Source organism: Mytilus edulis, chromosome 9 (genome assembly GCF_963676685.1).
Source record: "Mytilus edulis chromosome 9, xbMytEdul2.2, whole genome shotgun sequence".
NCBI classification, from domain to species: domain Eukaryota; kingdom Metazoa; phylum Mollusca; class Bivalvia; order Mytilida; family Mytilidae; genus Mytilus; species Mytilus edulis.
In genome coordinates, this window is record NC_092352.1 from 75,378,522 (window position 1) to 75,384,856 (window position 6,335).

Consider the following 6,335-nt stretch of genomic DNA (forward strand, 5'->3'; position numbering starts at 1 on the left):
ATCAGCCCAAGGGCCTTTAGGCCCGAGGGATGATATTGGTCGAGGGTGATACGGTATGTGATAAGGATTTTGCCATGTATTATACACTTTATCATATATTTCAACAGAAGAGTATTATATTATATGAACTGTTCTGATCCATAGCACTGGGTTACCTTCAGTTCTACTTTTGTCTTGTTTCAAAGGCCTTAAAAGAACTGCTCAATTATTTATCCGAAGCACCTGGGTTACCTTAGGGAGCTACCATTTGATTTTTATGGGGGGGGGGGGGGGGGGGGGGTAGGATGAAAAATTTTGTCCTGCATTTTTTTTTAGCTGTAATCTCTGTCCTGCATTTTTATTTTTTACTCTGTTCGGTCCTGCCTCTTTTTTTTAGTTTATCCTTTCTAGTTTATTCTTTCAAATTTCATCCTAGCCCCCCCCCCCCCCCCCTTAAAAATCAAATAGTAGCTCCCTTACAATTTGCGTGCTGTTGTTTTATTATTGTATTAATTTGTGTGTTTTGTATTTTTCATAGTTGCATTTAGTGTGCCAAAAAATATGAAAACTTGACGTTCGTGACGTCACATACAATATGAAAACTCGACGTTCGTGACGTCACATACCAAACAATGACGTCATTCAAAAAATTTACCTATTTTGAGCAAAATTTTTCTTAAGGATGTACTTAGGTGAGGTTAGTTGAAAATTAATAAATTAAGAAGTTAAAATTGAAACTATAAGCTGGTAGAACATCAATTAAGGATAGAAATAAGGTAAAAATATTGATAGGTCATGGACCTCCTTTTCGAGATTATTGAGTTTTAAAATATGGCGGGAAAAGGCTGACTCGGACTTTTACCTTATATTTGCATTGGTATTATTGGGTCTCAAAACAAAAGAAAGAAAATTAAGAATCTTCTAAGATTTTGGTAAATGACCTTTCATGAGCTATTGAGTCTTATATGAAAAAATAAATGGGTGTCATGAGGCAAAATATTTTACATTGTATTGTATGGGAAAACACCAAGGAGTCCGAACATTTGACACCAACTCAAAAACCTCACCTAAGTACATCCTTAAGCAAAAAAAAAAACCAAAACTGACTTTACTGATGTAAAAAAAAAAAAAAAAAAAAAAAAAAAAAGTAGGGGTGTAATAAAGGGTATGCGATAAAGGGTAGGGGTGTGATAAAGGGTATGCGATAAAGGGTGCGCATCAAAGTTGCGCGATATGGATTAAACAGAAGGCTATTTATCACATATGCAAAACTACTGTATTTACTACTAAACATATGATAAATGGAAATAATGTAGGATAAAACATGTGGTTCTTTTGATATACATGACAGTATACATGTTATATAACTTAAAGAAATAACAAACTTTTAAAAGTATATATAAATGTGAGTTTAAATTGTGTTAATCGTTTCGAATATCGTCTTGTCGCTTTGTGCTGGCTTTAGATAAACACAAATGTATGTACTTCTGAACTTATTGTGGTCTTTTATACTATATGATAAAGCAAAATGCATTACATCAAGGTTTTCTTTATCCAAATATAGTCTTATTCTATAATCATCTTTCTGAAGAACTGAAAAATAAAACAGTAATATCAAAACAAGGATTTGTATAACTGACATATAGGTTATTCGTACAAAAAAAAAGTAATTGTTATTTAGCAAGAAAACTATTAAGTTTAAATAGATCCGGAATTCATTTCAAATTATGTCTTTGAACCAATTGAAATGGTTTTTTAAAAAGGTGTTTTCCCATCACCTCCTTCACTGGCTTATATGTTTAAATATCTTATAATATCAATCATGCAAATTAGTGAAAATTATATTATGATAATGAAAGGCGTCTCTTACACTTTATAAGAAGGTTAATTTAAGTTTTGTTATTCATTCACATGTGGCTCATGCGAGATTACATACGAATCTCTGTACCACACCGCGGTTAATTGGTATAATAACCTTCTTATATGTCGTGTGATAGCATAAATAAAACTGGCTACACAACTGATTATTTTCCTTCGTGACTTGTGGGTATTAAATCCGAAAGTTTCTAACGTATACTTTTGCTGTTCGACAAAATAAAATCTTCTTCTCCTGATTTATATTGTAATTTTTGTAAGTAAGAGTCTGACCATTGATCGTGATTAAAAAGGGGAGGATTTGTGGTTTCAATGTAATAAAAGGGTATCTTAATTTCAACCCCAGTTGAGAACACATTGTCATGATTGTGGACTATAAACATGAGGAATGACGATGAGAGCAGCAATTTTAATAGTATCTTTTTTTTTATAGTATCTTTATTGCAAAATTACACCCATAAGGGTCAAGCAATACAAACAAACATTTATACATTTTAAACACAATGCAATACAATGAAACACAATACAATATAATATAATAGAACATATTTTTAAAAGAGTTCAAATTATAAATTGATGTATAAAATCACACTAACCAAAACACAATTCGAAGTACAATCTCTGAATGAAACTCTCTACAAGAAAACATAGTTATAGGAACTGTTAGTAAAACAGTAGAAGGATCGAAATAAAGAGGCACGAAAAATCGCTTGACTTACAAAAAAGTTTTACCAACAGATGCTCAAAGGGGCTGAATATGAGTTAAGTAGATATGGTACGATTATCAATCAGACACCTCTGCGCCTGTGGCAAAAGCAGTAACGTATTAGTAGACTGGAAAGTTTGGGGCCAAATTGAAAGTGACAAGCCACAAAAACTTCTATTTAAATTTATCTTGGATGTCCCCTTTAAGACATCATTTAAGTCATCGTAGGGTTGCTGTCTCATTTAAGTATACCTCACAATCTCATTTTACTCACTATTATTTCCAAAATCTCTCGTCAACATGTTCAATATTACAGCTAATCCGTATAAAAAAAAAACTCATTTAGTATTAACTTTACAAAGGTCTGATCTAGCAAGTAAATGTAATGATTACTAGTATATACTGGATGCGGTGATCTATATATATACCGCATGAAGAAACTGGAACTATATAAATAACATCATCGAAGTAGGAGATGAACACCAGGACCAACCCAGCAAACAAACACGCTTTTGGAGTTACATCAAATTATTAAAAAAATGAAAACACAGGGGTCGCCCTTCTTAAAGACAATGGACGATTGTTAACACCGCAATAGACATGTACAAAGCCAATATATTTAACAAACAATACCAATCAGTCCGTTACTTAGGAAAATAACAGCGACATACCAAAGCCATCAGGTAAATAATATCCACCGACGCCAGAGCTAGATTACAGTCACATTAGAAGGCGTTAGAAAGCTTTTAAACAAATGCAATCCTAGTAAAGCATGCGGCTCTGATAAAATACCAGCCAGAATTTAAGGGAATGTGCTGACGACCTAACACCCTTTTTATGCATTGAATTTAATGCCAGTCTTCGATCTGGTACAGTGTCAGAAGACATGAAACAAGCAAACATAACTGCAATATTTAAGAAAGGTAGCAGATATGATGCTAATAACTATAGACCCTTTTCGATCACCTGTCTTTGCTGTAATTTCCTGGAACACGTCATTCTCAGTAACACCTTAAAACATCTAGACGATCACAAAACACTTACCAACTGTCAGTATGGTTTCAGAGCAAGACGGAGCTGATCCATGAGCTGTGAAACGCAACTCATCACGCTTTGTCATGAGCTTGCATCAGCTCAAGACAGGGAAGAGCAGATTGGTATTGTTATTCTTGAATTTTCTAAGGCCTCTAAGTTACAGGACAAACACACAAATGGATTCAATCGTTCCTAGCTAAACGTACCCAACAAGTCATCGTTGAGGGAGAATCTTCAGAGAAAGTTCCTGTGGTTAGTGGAGTCCCCAAAGGGACTGTAATTGGACCGTTACCATTCCTTTTATTTATCAATGACTTACCTGACAACATAACATCCAACACACGACTATTTGCAGACGATTGTATAGCATACAGAACAATAGCATCTCCTCGCTTCTGATACTAATATACTTCAAAAAGATCTCTACAAACTTGCCGAATGGGAAAAAAAGTGGGGCATGGAATTTCACCCACAGAAGTGCAGTGTACAAATATATACACTGGACGAAAATATAAACATCGCAATGTTCAAGGATTTTTATATATACAGTTCTTGATCGCAAGAGTAAAAAAAAAATTTTCAGCTGGAGCATGACAGACATTGAAAATTTCTTTAACTTCAAAAAAAGTATAGTATATAATGGAATTGTACAGTATGAAATGCAGACGTGCAGAATGCTGCATCACTCGTTTGTAAATGGGCTGCTTGGTTTCACCGAGATTCGTCGGATTACATCATGCTCCAAATAACAACATATTGGATTTGTAGAAACTGTAATATTGCAAATAAAAATTTTAAAAATTGTTTGCAATTAATAAAAGTTTTCAAGTTTTATTTTGATACATATTACTAGTCCCAGCGGACATTGAAGTAGATTAATGTAACAATAACCCAATGTAACCGTAGACTCAATAATTATTGTTACATTCTTAATTAATCGGTTCCTTACCCAACCTTGCATTCCGGCAATTAGTCTCCTATGTAACAATAATATTTGTATTATTGTTACATTTCCATGTTACCGTAGCCAGTGCCTAAAAGTGTAGACAAGGATTTGTCTTTATTATAATTGTTATTGAAAGGTAGCCCTTTTTTTAAAACTTTTCTCAATTAATTTTTGCCTCTACTAAAAGGTGGAGTGGAGTGGAGTGGAGTGGAGTTCAGTGGTGGAGTGATGAAGTGGAGTCATGGGGTGAAATACTTAACATATCCAACAATCAATATCAATCTAAAATCATTTATTATAATTGGTTTTTATGATTTATTTAAATTGCAGCACACAATGATTTAATGTTATTTCATTTGTCATATAAGTTGGAGAATGTTTTGGTAGCAATTTATGACAGCTTAGTTGGGGGTGGGATTATATTTTCTATCGTGTAGTTTTCTATACTGTCCTGAATTGAGGTGTATGTTTAATAGAATGGGGGAACCAATGGCCCAGTAACCTATGCAGTTAAAATTATTTTGAACGAGCTCACAAAACTTCTATTAAAGTACACATAGTGCTTATGTTAATTTCCAAATTGTGGTAGGTTTAGTCCCTAGTTAAAAAAAATATGTCTTATTCCCGACAAAATATGTTAGAACCAAACAGAGGCTAAAAAATCATCTTGTGATAAAATTATTAATATTTTTGTTAACAATGGCTTATGATATCATTATAAAATTAAATTGTCAATCAACATTTTCACTTAGATTTTATCTTGCATGTTAATTTAATGGCTGTACTATTTAAAATAGTTTGTTTCTTCCAATTAAAAATAGATAAGGAAAATGTATCTAGCCACCATCGCCTGCCCATAGAACCGATAAAACTGTCATTACTATAACCTCAGATACTAAATAACTTAAATCACATTTTAAAGATTTATTGTGACACATTTAACCTCTGCCTTGTTTCAAAATATTTTTAATTGTTTTCTAGCATTGCTTGTGATAAATAATTTACTGATAAAATACAATGTCATGACCTTTTCTATCTATATTCAATGTCTGTCAACAAATTGTCAGTACAGTTCTAATTTTTGGAGGTGACCTAAAAGTTTAAAAGATTTTCCCATGAAGCTGATGTGAAGACCAAAATTTCATTGGACAGGTTAAATATTGAAATCCAGAAAAAGTCATTAATTGATCATTGAATAAAACTATATATTTATGTCAAACAGACAAATTTTTTATTCTTGATTTAATTAAAGACCAGAGTTCCAATGTCACCTGTGTTGCATATATTTTATATTTCCAAAGAGCATAAATCTTTTAAAAAGTAGATCGTCCACATTACAGAACTTGCCCAAGATGTTACAGATATATTAACCTATAGTATATTTAAGTTTAATAGTAATCTGACAAGAATTACACCCGTGAGAGCGCTAACAAGACTGGACTGACACACAGATGAACAGACACTTGGATCATCGGTATTTACATGCCCCTCGCAATGTGTTATGCGGGGGTGGGGGGCAAATAACTTAAATGAATGATACATGTATATTGACATGCCATAGATACATAGATCTTTTACCAAATAAGCAAATTCATATCTTTTTCAGTTGAAACATACAGAAGCCAAGTGTCGTTTTTCTTGCAAAAGACTGTTCTGTTGATGCTGGGTTTTTTTTTTTTTAATACTAGTAGTTTATAATTTTAACTTTGCTTTGCAAGTAAAATTAATTACACCAGAATGTTGTTAACTAAAGTAAAATTGCTGAAAGACCCCCTCCTAAATTATAGAAATCTA